Raw genomic sequence first — 17474 nt, forward strand, 5'->3', positions numbered from 1 at the left:
TCCGAGAGGTGACTGTGTTCTGGGTCTAATGCACAGTGTCTGTGTTCCCAGCTCTGCACTCTGGAGCATATAGGAAGGATGAGGGTGGGACTCGAGGCCCTCAAGACTAGAGCCCAGTAGAATGGGAAGGTGCTATACTTGTTTCATTTCTAGCTTTTGCTTTGCACTGGCAAAGATTAGAAAACCATGGATGGATTTCAATTACCTGTATCTTTCAGCTCCCAACGATGCTACCTGGTATCTCAATTATAAAATTTTTAAAAATTAGTAACAAAACGCCACACAAAGTTTGAAAGAAGGCTGCCAGACTTCTGGCCAGCGTATGTTAACCTCTGAAATTCAAAGGTCTTTGATAATGTGTCTGGTGGTCCTGTAAAACCTGAACACTCAGACACAGTGTGTGTTCCACGCCTGGCTAAGTCAGTCCTTGTGGAAAATCAAAGATACATTCTAGAGTTGTGAATTAAAAAGGTATTACAAAGAAAGTCTTTTTTAATTAAAACTTTATTGTAAAGAACTTGCAGACAAAAAACATCACAGCGAGGTTAGTTATTCTCCAAGTCTACACATCTCAGGGAACTTCTGTCCAATTTGAACAACCATCCAGAAGCCCTGGAGTTTCTTTTCTCCCTGGATCTTACAGGTTTAATGAGAATCACTGGAAGACATTCAGAATTATACTCAAATAGTGAAAAATTGGTTCAGAACACACAATTTTATTCTTATATTTACTTTTATTTGTTTTTATTTCCTGTTTGTTCTGAGTAAGCAAAGGAAGCAGAGATAGTTTTGCACGTTAGTTTAAAATGCCCTACTGTTTTTCTAACGTGTTGTTCCTGGTCAGGAATGCCGTTTGTCTAGAAATTGCTTTGTACAGAGTGTGAAGGGTCATCCCCAGGGCCCTGTGGACCCAGGCTAAGTTCATGGCAGACAGGGCCACTAATGCCACAGTGCACCGAGAACTCTAGTCTTCTCTGTTAAAAGATGTGTCCCCGATGAATATGCATTTTGTTTGCTGATCCGTGCTACCACATTTTTATTACCTCTGTTTGCTGAAATGTTTGTGCTGGCATTTGCTGTTCTCATCGTACTACCTTTTGTGTGTCGTTTTCATGTATAGTATTTGGAAGCAAGGGATATTTGAGGCTTTCGGTTTTTAGCATTTTAGTAGCCTATAAAACATGCATACTTATGAATTTCCTCAATCAAAATGTCTCTAATTTTAGATATTTAGGGGCATCTTTTGTTATGATGCTGCAGAAAGGAATGTCATTTTGGGAGGAAATAACTGTTGATATTGGTCATATTGCTTGCATGTCTCAACTTTGTTTACATTTGCAGTTTGTGTTAGAACAACATTTGCTACATCCAGAGTAAATAATTAAGCAGCTATCACATGCATTATTGATCTACCAGATTTAGATGTTATTGTGACAAATTTCATACGCATTATGAAACCGAAGCAAACTTTTTCCCATAGGGTTTTTAAAACTCTGCTCAAATTTCAGAATTGGGGAACAAAGCTGACCGACCAACATAACACCCACACAACAAACAAAGAAAAAAATTCGCGTTTTTCCCTTTTAATTTCAGAATGCGGCCGTAGAAGGAAAACTGCACTGTCTCTCGGTCATGTGTGTGAATCTCGCCGAGCTTTTGCACTTCTCTTCTTGCTTTGGAAATAGGGTAGACGGTTACTCTCTCTTGTTTGGAGGAGACTGTAAAGCAGAGGACCTCTGAGCTTGGATTCCTCTATAAAATGTTGAGAATGAAATGGTCTTACTTCTATTTCTGACTCCGTTAATAGTATTCTTCGGTTGTTTGGGGTTCAGGGTGCACTGAGGTCTGTGCACTTATTTCTCTGTGTCACCTGATTTTGCAGCTGATAGCCAGCCAGCCAATGATGGCTCAGAGCAGTAGTCTTTGTGGTGGTGATGGTATGGGTAACGATGGTAGTTCACTTTTAGGAACTGAACAGTTTAACTAGTCAAAATTTCAGATAAAGCAGGAAGCCCTACAAATAATAACCACATAAATAAGAGGATTTTTAACCTCAGGCACACAGAGTTGTGTGCTCTGGCATGCAGGCTTCACCGTGAATGTGGATACAGTTATTATATATAGTTCAGTCCTGTCTTCCTAGGGCATACCATGTTTACCATTTTGCTCTTTGAATTTATTTCTTGGTTAATGGGGCTTCAAAGATGCCCATGAAACAATCAGACCATGGAATCCTATATTTTTAAGATTTTTAAGTCATTACAACCATATTTCATTATTTTGCAACCAAGTATATCTAGTCTAAACCAGTTTGGAGAGAACTGTAAGTGGTCTGGGTAAGCTGTACAGGGAGGGGCCATGCACAGGTGGCTACTGGGAATGGCTGCTGATTCTCAGTGGTTGGAACACTGTTACTGGACACTGGGAAGCAGTCCGAGCGTGTCTCAGAGTGTCTACAGACTCTCTTTTGGTGTGTGTTAGACAGAAAGGTCCCTTGTAGCTTGTAGCGTTTCTCTGTGCAGACCCTCATTGTTACCTTCATTTGCAGTTGTAAGCTTTTAACTCCGCCTTACCTGAGGCGCAGTTTGGTGATGAGGAACATTAAATTACTTCTCATAAGTCATGATACGAGCATGTCTTTGATTCTTATTATAAGACACAATATAGCTCAGACTGAAACCCCATAGTGTAAGGTGTCAAGATGGAGCTTGTGGCCTAGTAACACGGCTCAGTGTGTAAATCTATACTTCCTGCTAAGCCTGACGACCTGAGTTCCATCTCTGGGATCCACATGCCAGAAAGAAAGAATTGACTCCCAAAAGTTGTCCAGTTGCCCCCAAACTTACACACACCCACACATGCATGCATGCACGCACGCACGCACGCACGCACATATGTACACACACGGGAGGGGGGGCACTTTCTTCTTCACCACAAATAAATAAATGAAGAAGAAGAGAGAGAGTAGCATGCATGTTAACAAGGGTCATACCTCTCAGTAATAGCTCATGCATAGCTGTCCTTGGGCACACATGGAGACTTCCTCTCCTGTGACAGGAGGAGGAAGGAACAAGAAACTTGTCTTGCATGTCCTTGCCTTCCTTTCTTATTTCTTGTTTTTATCAGAGATGGAGATTCAAGAGTGAGATTGCCCCTGCCCTTCGACAGAGGTCTTTCCTTTCCCATTAATAATCTTTCCATCACCCATAGAGTGTGACAAACCTACCAGCTGGGCAAGGGCACACCCCAGACATTCAGGTTCATCCTCCAGCAGGGTTCCTGTCACTTTTAGACTGGGAAAATCTGTAGTTTCTGCTATAGCTGCTTCGTTGAACATCATACATGGAATGCATAGCATCCATCTTCAAAATTGGGCATCACTCCTCAGTGCTACTTCAGCCCGTGTTTATACTTGACTCTATCCTTTTAGGAAAAAAATGTGCTTGTGGTATTAGGGAAATATGCCTGGTATTCATAATACTGTTTTCTTATGCCCTAGTGTGAAATATAGACACACACCAACTAACAATGGCTATAAAAATGAAATCTTGCACAGAATCATACCTTCTCTCTCTCCAGGCAGTAGGAATAATGTTTTTGGGGTTGAAGATGAGCTCTCTGAATGAGGGTGGGCAGTTGGGGGTGGGCCATAGCAGCTCAAGAAGTGAGAGGGGGCATGCACTGCAAATTTTAGTATAATGCATAATGTTGGAAGACATTTTATCCCATCATAAAGATTAGCAGGCTGTGTAATTCAATTTAAAATTGGTCGGCGTGTCCTGACTATTATAAAGCTCTTCTTCTTTGTTTTATCACCATTGCATTATTTTATGTCTTACCCTAGTAGAGAATGAAGCATACAGTGAAATCATACAGAATCTTCTTTCATGGTCTCACCTCTTGGAGAAATTGTTGATGGATGTGAGAGATTGCCTTAAAATGAGTTAAGAAAATGCTTGTCCAATTGAATGCCTCCTTCCTTGTTTTTTTTTTTCTTTTCTCTCTTTTTTAAATGTAAAATGAATTTCTTCTGAGCAAGCAACTGTTCTTTTAAAAGCATTTGCTGGACACAGGGCTTGGTTCTCAGAATTTCAGTGTTAGCACTTATCTTCAATATCATTGGCATTACTCTGCTATTGAAAATCCAAAATGCAGTAACTTATGTTAATATAAAACTGACAGACCCATGTCTGATGGCAATTACCCAATGTGTATACACACATACACACACACACACACACACACACACACACACACTCCCCTTAAATGAAATTCAGCAAACAGTGGGAATGAGACTGGATGCAACAGGAAGAGGGTTTGGAATATGAGCAGGCACTACCTTCTCACTTTTTCTAGTAGGGAGAGATCTGAACCCATTTTTTCCTGTTCAGAGATGGCTTCCAAGAAATAATTCAGAGTTCATCCCATTGGCTAACTCTGACTCACTTTGTTGAGAAATAGCCTCATGTCCGTCCAGACTCAGTGGAAGAGATGTTATGATTGATTTGCAATATGTGCCATGCTATAGGACAGGGGCATGATTACTCACATGCTATGTCTTTAGTATTTCTGGTTTAGTGTCACTCATCTTAGGTCATGTGATGTTAATGACCTTTGACTGTGACAGACACAAAGTTGACAAGCTGAAAAAGTCTGCTTTTTTTGAAAAAAAAAATTCTACTCTTTGTGAAGAATCTACATTTTCAAAGTCCTTATGCTGTGGGATGTTCTGTATGGCAAATGTGTTGCTCTGATTGGTCAATAAATAAAATACTGATTGGCCAGTGGCTAGGCAGGAAGTATGGACTGGCGGGTGACAAAGATTTGTCCTGACTGTGGGCAAGGCAGGAAAACTCTAGTTACATCCTTATCAGAAGGTTTCTAAAGTAGCAGCAAATTTGGCCTGGAGAGATTGTTAAATCTCCTTGACATAGTATGATGTTTGTGCACATCATGTTCCATGTCTGTTGTTGCTGGTTCTTAGCATATCTGTGAGGTAAATGAAGGCTAGTGAATAAATAAGCTGTCAAGAAGATGAGAAAAGTAATACAGCTTCTCTGATAGAATATAGGAAGCAAATTAACTTTGGTTTATGATCCTAAATATTTATGTAATTAAGGTTGTAACCAGTCTGATGGGAACTGACTTTGGAAGTGTTTTGAATCCCTGTTTAGTCAGCAGTAGATCTGGAGAAACTAATCAGTTTCATTTACCCTGTTAGGTTTTCCACATCTTGGGTAGCTTAGTTTTCTGTGGCTCCCAACTCCAATTCCCTAAACTTTTCTATTCATCACAGTCTCTCAAGCAGGTGGTTCAAAATTCTGACTTCTTGAGATGAGTTTATATTTGTTAAGTCACACTGTCTCCTCTGAGGTCCTAAAAATTGGAGCTGTAATGGGATTTCTCCAGGTAGTTCACTCCCATGGTCATGACCATGTGATCTCTCATTAGGGATGCATTCTGCACCCTCTTGATGTCATTAACCAGGCTATTCTCTGCTATATTCTTCTTCGTGAACTCTGTGGACTTCACTTACCGTGTCTGTGAGACAGATAGCAGCTGTTACTTTAAAAGGTTGTTATTGAGATTATCAGGTTGGTGTGTAAAGAGATTTTGATTGGTACCTGGTGGAGGGTAGGTCTTGTATGTGTTGCCTCTTAACCACATAATTGCCATCTTCATTTGATTTCATTTGCAAGGACCCTGAATATCTTGTCAGAGGCAGAAAACCAAACCAGAATCTAACCAGGCTTTTGCAGTAAAGACTAGAAGACAGACAAGGAAGTGTTTGATTGAAATACTATTAATTAAGTGTTTGGAAGTATAAACATAAGTCAGGTAGGAGGCTTTTGACATAAACCAATAAGAGATATATTGTCCCACATAGTAAAATCTGCAAAAAAAGCATTTTTGAGGAGCTGGCAAATCAGAGTTTCAGTATTGTGAGGAAATCGGGTTCTTTCAGTTTTTTTCTCATGTGTCCTCACGTGTTGACCTTGCACCAAAGGATGGAGAGTGACTGACAAATTTCCACATGTAGCATAACACGACAAACGTTTGGTGGAAGAAGAGCCATGCCCTTTCATAGGCTTCATTGTGTAGGTGACGGACGTCTCCAGAGTTCTTCAGTAGGCTCCCCCGTGTCTCCTTGGACGGCACACATCCTTCTTAAACAGCCACTGGTGATGGAAGTAAACTTAACGACTAATCAAGATCCACCAGCCAGGCTCTAACCCTAACTCTACCTTTCCTGAATATGTGGCGTCCCTGAGAAAGATGCAAACATGATCGAAACTGGGAGGGAGGACTATGATGGGATGGATTCTAGTAGCCTACTATTTGGTGTAGCTTTCTGTGGCACGGTTTGGCCATTGCAGCCTTGGGTGACATTTTAAAACGTGTGCCTGATTACCTTGTTCTGTTTCTTTCTTTCTTTCTTTTTTGTTTTTTAAAGCATTTATTTATTTGGTGCATGCATGCTTGTGTGTGCATGCCATGCCCATGGCTGTTGGAGGACATCTTTGGAGAATTGGTTCTCTCCACCGAGTGGATTCCAAAGACGGAACTCAGGCCGTCAGGCATGGCAGCAAGAGCCTTCTACCAGCCAAAGCATTTTGCCAGTCCTCCCTAGCTTATTCTTGGTTTTTGTTTTAACCTTTTCTCCCTTTCCTTTCTATCTTTTCTTCGTTTCTTCTGTTTCCCCTCTTGTCAGCCCCATAAACAATCTCTAGGATCCTTCTAATAGACAGTGGGTGAGGTTTTTCCACTAGAGATGAGTCCAGAGGGAAGATTACAGGGTATGTTGTGCGGTTGGCCTCTAAAGATCTGAGAGGCAGAACCCAACTTTGAGTATCATTAGATGGCTTTCTTGTTGGCGATGATTAACCTGCCTTCCTTTGCCAGTCTGACACTGGCATGTTGAGATTCCTGAAGACAGCCTAGGAGGCATCCTTTCTATAATTCAAGTTGATTTATATGTTACCATCACTGATCATCAAGTGACGGCAAGACAGGGTTGTTTGGAACCAGAACCCACTGGTACAGCGTGGTAAGCCTCCCTTGGGCTGAAAGAGAGAGCTGCCCCAGCTCACGTCACTGCTCCCTTCCAGTGGTTTGAGCCCATTCCCTTTGCCAGTGAACTGTACATTACTGTGACTGGACGGACGACTCCCTCTGCCTATGGATTACAATGAACATGGGACAGGAGGCTTCGCTGCCACCCTTTAGCAGGGCACTTTGAGCCACAGAGATCTTATCTAATTGCTAGAAGAAAGTGGAAGCACAGATAGAGAATGTTTTCCCTTAAGGTCATGGCCCACTGAGGCCTGGAAAATCAGAATCTCCCCAGCTGGAGACTGGAATCTGACCTGAAAGGAGAAGGGGGTGGGGGAGATTCCTTACATAATTCTGCAGACCAGCACATTTAGGAGGAACTGGATAAGGAGGCTGCGGATCTCTGGCCATATGATGACTGAAAGGTTTGTGCAGTTCAGCTCCTAGGGTAGTGCTTTTTCAACTGTATTCCAAGGACCGTAAGAAAGAGGACTTGGTATGTACCTCGGGCCAGAACCCCACCCGTTTTCCCATCTGCGGCCTGTCTTCAACCACAGCAAACTTTTTCATTTTTTTCTTTAAGTTTTCTAGTGAATTTGTCTTTGAACGAAATTTCCCCAGAATCCTCCCTTGTGCCCCACCATCCTAACAAAAGTGACCTGGGGCAAGAGACAGGCTTGAGCAACTTCTAAGTTTGGTACCGTGTTGTCTTTGAACTAAGAGCGGAGTTCTGTCAAGGCTGCCGAGTATCTGAGCTTTCAGGAACTGGCTGTGGACTGTCTCTGATGGACAAGCAGATTGAGCCACGGGTAGCCCCAGGAACTCCTGAGGACCCAGTGGCAGCACACCTCACAGGACCTGGCAGTGCCGCACATCAGATGTCCCCTCACTTCAGCCTATGTTAGGACAACCTCACAGATAGAACTGAAGAAAATAAGTGTTGTTGAAGTACTTCAGATCGTCCCTGGACAACAACTGACTTTCAGAGCCTGGACATGCTCGGTTCTACCCTGAGTATTTTGCTTCCTTACTTGTTGTCCTCACTAAGGCAGAAGCTGAATAAACACATTTTTAGAAAGGGGTTTGAATACAAGGCAGCTCAAAATCAGCAACAAACCATAGAATTTATCTGAGTATTTTTTTTTTTTTTTTTTTTTTTTTTAGACAGGTTTTTGTGTAGCTTGTGCTTTCTGAATCACGGACCAGGCTCTGAATCAAAGATCTGCAGTTCTCCACGAAGCTGGATAAAGGGTGCGCCCCCGCCCGCTATCTGAGTGTTTTTATGAAAACAGATCTTAAAGAAGCTAAATGCTTGAGATACAGTTTTAACATCTCTTCTATATGTGGATGGGTGTGCTTCCTGCCCCCTTACATTATGCTACAGAGAACTAGGGACATCACTTTTGTGAACCTCTACTAAAAGAGTGAGCAGAGAAAAGAAAATATGTTGATTAATTTCCTTCAAAGGGATCTCACTTGATTGCCATTGCTCAGTAATTTCCAGTTACTCTGTTCATATAAGAGGATCTGTTTACTTCTCTGTGTGTCTATTGGTCCCACCTGAGCATCCCACTTTCGTCCAACGAGGGCAGACATACATTGTCACTTTCCACAACATTCTTCCCAGCCATCACTAAATACACTGCTTGTCAATCCTAAAGCCCCAGAAAATGTTAGTTGGATGTTGTAGGAAGATTGAGATTGTTCCTTGAACAGGAGGAGACCCTGTTTAATTATGAAATCTCATCTTGACTTTCACAAGGGTCAAGGATCTCGTGGGATTTAATGGGATCTAGTTAGATTTCCTTTCTAAAAACGAAAAAGAAATGGCTAGATTTGAAAAGTAGGTCAAGACCTGACTTTGCAAGAGCCTTTGCATAAACTACATAGAAATAAGAATAAGGGAAAAGCACGGATAGGGAGATGGGTGATTACTACAAAAAAATGCCGGCTTGGGCGTGGATCCCAGCACCATGTAAGAGCCAGGCATGGAGGAGCATGCCTGCAATACTAGTACTCCGAGGTGGAGCTGTGTGGATCCAGGGGCTTTTAGGCCAATCATTCTAGCCAACTAATGAACTCAAGGTTCATTGAGAGACTGTCTCAAAAAATAAAACGGAGAGTGTCATAGGAACACAGCAATGTTACCCTGTGGCCTCCACATACACAGACACACAGGTAAGCATTCCCCCACATAGAAACATAGACAGAGCCACAAAAAAAAAAAAAGGAGAAAAAGGAGACTTAAATCACAAAGTGAGAGAATCTGAGAATTAGAGTTGAAAATGAAATTTCACGCAACAGAATTAAAAAGTAAAAACAAAAAAACAAACAAAAAAAAAAACAAAACAACAACAACAAAAAAGAACAGTTTAACTCAAAGTACTGTCCTCCAGTCATACATAGAGGTTTTGGATGGCTTTAAACATAAGTGTTTAAATCCCAAGTGCTTAAATTAGAGCCTACAAATTTTTTTTGTCTTCCTTCAGTATATCTGATTGCCATAACTCACTAAAGGAATTCAATTTAAAAGAAAAATAAAAGTTTATAATCGAAACACATAGTATGAAACTTGAAATTCTCCAGGAACTAATAAAAATAAAATAAATAAAATGTAACTTGTTTTCAAAGAAACTTCTGCTCTCCATTTTCAACATTTAAGAGCCAGTAATCTTGGCCATTGTTCAAGAAAGAAATGTAGTTCTCTGTGAGGAGAATAATCCCAGTTCAAAACAATAAAGGCTGGTGTGTTAGAACCACATAGAGACGAAACTATCATCACAGTAAGCTACATATCACAAGATAACAATCTAGGACAATTTATCCTCTAAACCTTTGACAAACCACTTTATTTGAGAGGAAGTAGGGGGGGGTGCCTTATTGGTTGAGTGTAATTAAATATAGCCTTTTAGCTATTGATACATAAAAGAAAAATTGAGATATTGGTATCCCAATATTGGTATGCTGAAGTTTATTAAGGATGTTTCACTAATTGTATTGGAGGAAGAAGTAAAATTTGGAAGAACTGTGACTGGATCAGGGAGGCACTTTCTGTCACCTTAGCTTACTGTGATATAAACTCACAATTAAAATGGCCAACCAGATACCTTCTGTGTAAGAAAGTGGCTGTGAACTATAATGGCAGGGACTGAAAGAGAACCATGGGCTGTGTCAGACAGACTCACCACTGTGACACACGCTTGAGAGAGACAGATTAGAGCAGGAAAGCCTTGTCTGGGTTCCTGATCTCACAGGTTTCAGTCCATCCATCCTCTAACAGCTCCCTGACTTTGGGCGGGAGCCAGGGAAGATGTTACAGCACTAAGAGCTTGTGGAGGAGGAAGATTGTTCAATCCGTGTGGCCCGGGAGCAAAAGACAAGAAAGGAAGCGGCAGGGACAAGATACAGCTTTCCAGGACAAATCCCAGTGAGCGCTTCTCCCACCTGTGTCCCACCTCTCAATCACAGCACCTGAGTGTGACTTCACTAAGAGATGAATCCATTGGTCAGGCCAGCCCCTTACCAAAGGCCCACCAGTTGGCAACCAAGTCTCTCATGTCTGAGCCTTTAGGAGATATCTTAGATGAGAAAAAAAAAATGGATAGAGTATCCCAAGAATGAAACCTGAGCCGCCATCAGTCTCTGAGAGAACAGTTTGTTGTGTATACCTTGTATATTATTGGTGTTACCTACAGAAGAGTGGGTTTTAATTTTAGGAATTCACCCTGGTGGTTAGAGAATGCTCACATTCTTCAGAAAAGCCTCTCAGTTCCTCTAAACTGAATTCTTCTGATCTGTAAAGCAAGCCACAAGAGTTGTCTCAGACTATCCCCCGCCCCAATCCCTGTGTGACTCAGTGGAGGAGGAGAGGATCGGTCTGCAGAAACAGGCATCCCCTCTGTAACTACGACACTGGCTGAACTTGGTGGACTCATGTAGTCTTGGAAGGGCTTGGTTTTCCATTCCACGGCAGGAAGGACTCTGATCGCTGAGGTCTCTGCACGTTTGGAATTCAGTCAGCCTGGACTCGGAGGAGAGGAGGTCAGCTGCCCCTTGGTTTTTCTGTTGGAAGTAAAAGGAAGGAGCTGGGCCTGCACATAAATGAGCACAAATTCTTTCATCTGACCCAGCGGCTTGGGGGCCTGAGAAGATGCATGCATGTGTCCTGGATGGGCTCAGGCAGTGGCTCATTTATAAAGAGTGGCCTCTACAGAGCCAGCTGTCAAAACAGCGGAGATTTGCCTGAGAGGACGGGAGGGGAAAACATTCAGATGAAGAGGTGCACTGAAGACAGGCACCTCCCTTAAATAGTAAATGGCTACACTAGTAACTCTGTGTATGGATCCTGGATCCTGGGGGCAAAGGATGGGAAAATTCCTGAATGAGTAATAGACAGCAGAAACAATTCCCTTCTCTTTCAAGGTGAGAGTGCATTACTTGTGGGGTGTGTCCTTTCATTCATTTATTCATCTGTTGACTTGTTCACTCAGTCAACATAGTCTAGCCTTTACTTCACTGGCCCTCTTTGCTTCTCTTTTACCACCAAGAAGGCCCCTTACAGCACGTATTCAAAATCAGGTTCAGCTGGGATGCTGACGAGATCCCTGGGTCGGTAAAGAACTTGTACATGCATGAGTGCCTGATCCCCAGCATCCACGTAAAAGCTGGGGCAGCATGTGGTGTCCTTGTGATCCTGTCATTGAGTGGGAGTGGCAGAAATGGAGGATGGACACTGTAGGCTTTCTGGTCAGCTAGCATATCAAATCAGTGATTTTTAATTGAATGAGAGACAGGGACTCAAAAAATAAATGAATAAATAAGATGCAATGGAACAAGACACTGGTTGTTGACTTCTGACCTCCACTAGTGTATGCATACACACACGTGTGTGCACACATGCAAGCATGTACACACTCACCCCATACACACCCATATACAAAGATTTAGCTGGGTATGGTAGGATAAGTGTAATCCCAGCACCTGGCAGGCTGAAGCAGAAGGATGATGTGTTAAAGGCCAGCCTGGTCTACATGCTTGAGACCCTGTGTCAAGGAGAAAAGAGGATTTAGTTTCTCAATCACAAATGAATCACACATGATTCAAATCACACAAATGAATCATACATTTATATATATATGTATATATATATATGTATATATATATAAATTCGTGGCATTTTAGAGTGAAATATAAGGATTTTTAATACTTTAAGGCCATGTTGATTACAAAATTAAAGTACAAAGCTGTTATATCCAGATGATTCCTAGTCAAGGTAGAAGTATTCTTTACTTATTCATTCTTCATTTGTTTGATAGATGATTATTGAGAGCTTCTGGGAATGCAGAAAACCTCAAAGTCTATAGTAAGGTGGAGAGAGTGGGCTTTTGCAGAGAAATACTTATTCTGTGAACTGAAAGCCCTTGAGTTGAGAGTTCAGGAGAGGAGTAGAGGAGTGGCTGGAGGAGTAGAGGAGAGTCTCAGCCATATCAGAGCGTCTGCCCAACTACCCCAGCAAGTTTGACTTTTCTCTGGAATATACCTTCAAGGATCTGGGTGCACTTAGCGGGGTGTACTGGCTGGTTTTGTGTGTCAACTTGACACAAGCTGGAGTCATCAGAGAGGAAGGAGCCTCAGTTGAGGAAAGTCCTTGATGAGATCCAGCTGTAAGGCATTTTCTCATTAGTGATCAATGGGGGAGGGCCCAGCCCATTGTGGGTAGTGCCATTTCTGGGCAGGTGGTCCTGGGCCTGTAAGAAGATGGGATGAGCAAGCCATGGGGAGCAAACCAGTAAGCAGCTCCTCTCCATGGCCTCTGCATCAGCTCTTGCCACCAGGTTCCTGCCCTGTTTGAGTTCCTGTCCTGACTTCCTTCAGTGATGAACAGCAATGCTGAAGTGTAAGACTAATAAATCCTTTCCTCTCCAACTTGCTCTTTGGTCTTGGTGTTTCTTTGCAGCAATAGAAACCCTAGCTAAGACAGTGGATGAGTGTGATGTGTATGTAAGGGAGTATAAACATTCCAGTTCCTGTATTGATAGTTCGCCCAGCTTCGTGCAGAAAACACTAAGCAATGCAGAGCCTTCTTACAAAGCTGAGTTGGCTGTTGCTAAGGATAATCAAGACAAAATACTAGACTGGGAGACTTAAAGAACTAATTTCCCAGAGTTCTGGTGACTAGAAACCTAAATTTATAGCAGAGTTTGGCTTCTCCTCAGGAATCTTTCCTAGGCTTGCAGAGGGCTGTCACTTGCCGTGGTCACAGCTTTTCCTGTATGCCTTCATACCTCTGGTGTCTTTACATCCAGGTCTTCTAAGGATGTTAGTCCAGTTGGATGAAGTCCACTGTGATATCGTTTTATCCTTGGAGTATGTTGAGGTACTATGGGTAAAGACCTCCTCATGTGGATTTGGGAGGGACAGTTTAGCCCATCACAGAAATGAGCCAAATCTAGAAGACTAAAGAGGGTATGTAGGAAGAGGGTAGGGATGCATGTGATAAGGGATTGAAAGTGATGTGTATTGTGAGAAACAATTCAAGGCAAAAGTAGAGTGTATTCACTTTACTTCAGATGTCCACAGTGGCAGAACAAGGGCCACTCGACCTTGTGCTCATTGAACTGCATCAGTGGGAACCGTGTTCAGGAGGCTGCACACTCCCAGTGCCTACATCCTTTAAAACACTGTGAATTAGGTCAAGAGGAGCTTTAAGGAACACCTGAGAGCTTAGACATCCCACTTAGGGCAAGGCCTGGGTTCCAGAAGACTCCATGGGAACTTATCTCTTTAGGACTGGGTCCTCAAGACACTAGGCAATAATGAGAACAGAAGAAGATGGGGACCTGACAGGGATCTACAAACTCCACATCCAGACACGCCGGGCCTCAGGAGACATGACAGACTTTTCTAGAAGTACTTTTCGGCTTAAGAATACACATTGTGGGCCGGGCAGTGGTGGCGCATGCCTTTAATCCAAGTACTCGGGAGGCAGAGGCAGGCGGATCTCTGTAGTTCGAGCAGCCTGGCTACCAAGTGAGTTCCAGAAAGCGCAAAGCTACACAGAGAAACCCTGTCTCGAAAAAAAAAAAAAAAAAAAAAAAAAAAAAAAAAAAAAAAAAAAAAGAATACACATTGTGGAATTTCAGAAGGGAGCCGTGGCATCAGAGCACAGAGTTTGTCTAAGGAGCCCCTAGGAACAGCATGCCAAAGGAACCAAAGTTCATCTGTGGACGTCTCCTTATTAACTCCTGATTGCATGCAGTTCCTGCTTGTAAGTAATTGGTGCCAATTGAGAGAGGAGGCAGAGAAACCCTGGGAGAGGAAGTAAACGCAGTCTCCATCCTCTCCATCTTATCACTGTCACCATTGATCAAAATAACCTCTCCTGCGGGGTTTCCTTGCGAATTTTATCCTTGCGGTGCTTCATTACCATTTTGAGTTATAAAAGGGGAGAAGTCGATTTTATTGGATCCTAAATGTTACTCAAAGCAACTTCCTGTCCAGAGTGCAAATTATTAAAATTGACGCAGGATGTGTGTGAGAGGTAATATCCCTTTTCGTAGGCCTCTCTCTAAATTTCACGATACTCTGCAGAATGGATTAGATTTGCAGGGTGTGGGGACTCTGAAAAGAAAATAGAATTGTGTATTGATGCCTTCAGAAATATTATTTGATGGCAATAAAATATTCCCCGAAATTCCCTTCAGAGGGGAGAAAATGGAGTTTGTTTTCCGTAATTGCATTTTCTAGCATTTGCTCTCACACTTTCCAATATAAGCCAATTGCGACCTGTGATTTGGTTTTGCTTATTGGCAAAAGTACCATGTAAATTGATCTGTGATGCATTTAAAGAAGATGCCTTGAAAGTTTGGAAATTGAGATGGCTTTTTCTGATTAGATTTCGAGAGTATTAGGGTTCATTTCTATATTTTAGTCTAATGTAATATTAGCCAAATATGTTCTTTTTCAATTTAGTTTTAATCAAGTTCTAGAAGACCATTTTCATCTAGCCCCAGTGGTGCTGTTAAGGCAGAGATTTCACTTCCCCTGTCAGCCCTGGCTTCTGCAGCCCAGCCCCAGCCCAGCCCTGCCTGTTGAAACCCCACATTCCCGGGCCCCAGCGATATTTGCAAGCTCTAGAACAGCACTGATTTCAAAAGGATTTTTTAAATTTCTATTTGCAAGGTTAAGGAGGAGGGAATTTAAAAAGCCTCTAAAATAGTTATTTCTCTTAAAAGATATGGCCTTTATGCCTTGTGTTATTTTTATTTAATTTGGTCTTCGCCATGCCTAATGATGTAAAATGCAAACACACGGGATTTGCATTTGTTCCCCTAATTATTCAGTGGAATAATTGCCACTTATTTTATAATCATCATCGCTGGGAGGAACACCTTCCTCTCACTTGCTTTTGAAAGGCTTTGTGGGGAAAAGATCCAACATATTTGTCAGCTCATCATAGAGCCTTGTCATAGGCACTTCTCTGTTAATAAAGACATTTACTGAGTACTGTCTTAAAGGGGTCGGGAGGAAGCAGGAGACTGGCTGCTTCTCCCAAATGAAGTTATAATGCAAAATGAAATATAACACAGAATCACAGGAGTAGTCATCATCTTTTGTGTGTCATGTATTGTATCCAATCTTTGCTGCTTTGGCTAATTTCCATGGCCACTTTAGGATAGATCATATAATTTTACTTCTGATGGGTAATATTAGGTTAAATAGCATGCTTTCGATTTGAGTTTCGAAGGAAGTAATCTGAGGTTGGTGTGATTCCGATGCCTATGCTCTTCCTCCATGCCTTACATTTATATTCTCCCACCCCGCTCAGGGATATAAACACACACACACACACACACACACACACACACACACACACACAGCCGACTGAGATGACGCTTGACAGTGTCTTTACCAATTTGTCTTGGTGCTGTCTCATGAAACCCTGATTTGGATCCACCTTTCTGTAGTGGAAGGAGATAGCTTGAAGGGTCTTTAGAAGACAATCCATTCAGATCAAATTTGTTGCATGCTGTTCTAAATTGTTCTAAACAAGTCAAGGCCCTTGTCTGTAAGGAAAAGGTTGGATAAAACTGAACAGTGGAATACACTGCCTTTGACTGCTGTTGTCCAGACAGATGGTGGTTTATCTGACTGAGTGATCCTCGGCCAGACAGATGCCACTCTAGACAGATAGCAGATAGCACAATAGCTTTACATGTACCACACAACATGTTGGCCTGGGTAGCAACTTAGAGCTATTCAATTGAGAACAAGGTGGTGTTAGTCATTATGGTTATTACCTACCTCATGGTTCTGCACATACATATGGGTGTGGATTGTGTGTGTGTGTGTGTGTGTGTGTGTGTGTGTGTGTAAGTTATGTTGTAATAGAATTATGGCTGAGACAGGATGTAAACAAGAAGTTGCTGGGGGACAATAGCAACATCTCTGAGATGTCTTGATGGTCTCTAAACTGTAGTGAGCACTAAAGGCTGCACTTTCATGGTTTTACACTTCTCAGTTATGTCACGCATTGTTGGTGAATCGGTTACTATTCAGGTCGGGGCAGTAGGGTGATGGGGTAGACTTTCTCCTTTGTGTGGAAAAACGCTTGTGCCATCTCTGGTACCTTAGCAGTCTCATTGTGAAGGAGACTGAAGACGATGAGGGGCTTTTCTGCTGTCTTTTTACGCTCGCCGTAATTCCTGCCGTGGTCTGTCGGGCTTCACTCAGCATTCCTTCATTCTCCTGGGATTCCAGCTCGGCCCTGACGTTATTGTAATCTGGTTTTCTGTGTTTAATATTTCTTAGACTTGGTTTCCCATTGCAAGCATGGAAGAAACCCTAATGCATGAGTTTCAGAGGAGAAGGTAGCAGTCTGAACCTGCTGTGTGGCTCCATCAGCAAGTGTGAGTATTCACGTGAGAGCTGTCAGGACTTGTGAAAATTAATGGAGCCTGACGGGGGACAGACTGAGGTCAGAGACGGAGCTTGCCCTGCCTGAACGTTCCTGGTGGTTTTGCAGCTGAGGCAAGTGAGGGCAAATGTGGAGCCCAGAGGGATTCCTAGAGGTCTGTGTGTCCATTTAATGCGTGGGCCGTGGACACCAAGTACCAAAGTCTTTTCTAGGCCCCAGGTGGCCTGTGCATCCTCGTAGCTAACAGTGCGCCCTTCTTGCTTCTGGCTGGACTCGGCCCTCTTTGCAGAAATCACCAAGTGAGGAACTGAGAAGGGAGCTCTCCCTGGACCATCCCTGAGCCTCATTTCCTCTGGCATCTTAGCCACTGGTCTTATTTTACTCCTTTCATCCTCCCGCAGAAGCTTCTGCTTGCTCAATTTTCCAGCTTGAGTTTTTCTTACTCATTCCTCAGTAAAATAGTCTTTGGGGCTTTGACCATTTTTCTGGGGTCCTCCTGGAATCA

The 17474-nt window shown here is 42.5% G+C and overlaps 1 protein-coding gene across 4 annotated transcripts in view; it reads left to right on the plus strand.

Moving 5' to 3' along the window:
• Mpped2 (metallophosphoesterase domain containing 2) overlaps window positions 1-17474 on the plus strand; it is a 179890-nt gene that overhangs the window by 69303 nt on the left and 93113 nt on the right. Inside the window, exon 1 of one of the 4 annotated variants that reach the window (XM_028877855.2) lies at window positions 16656-16961. The exons of the other annotated variants lie outside the window; for them this stretch is intronic. The gene's annotated coding sequence lies outside the window, so the exon portion shown is untranslated. Of the gene's footprint in view, window positions 1-16655; window positions 16962-17474 lie in introns of those variants that run through there. 4 annotated transcript variants of the gene reach the window in all.

This window comes from Peromyscus leucopus, chromosome 4 (genome assembly GCF_004664715.2).
Source record: "Peromyscus leucopus breed LL Stock chromosome 4, UCI_PerLeu_2.1, whole genome shotgun sequence".
NCBI lineage: Eukaryota > Metazoa > Chordata > Mammalia > Rodentia > Cricetidae > Peromyscus > Peromyscus leucopus.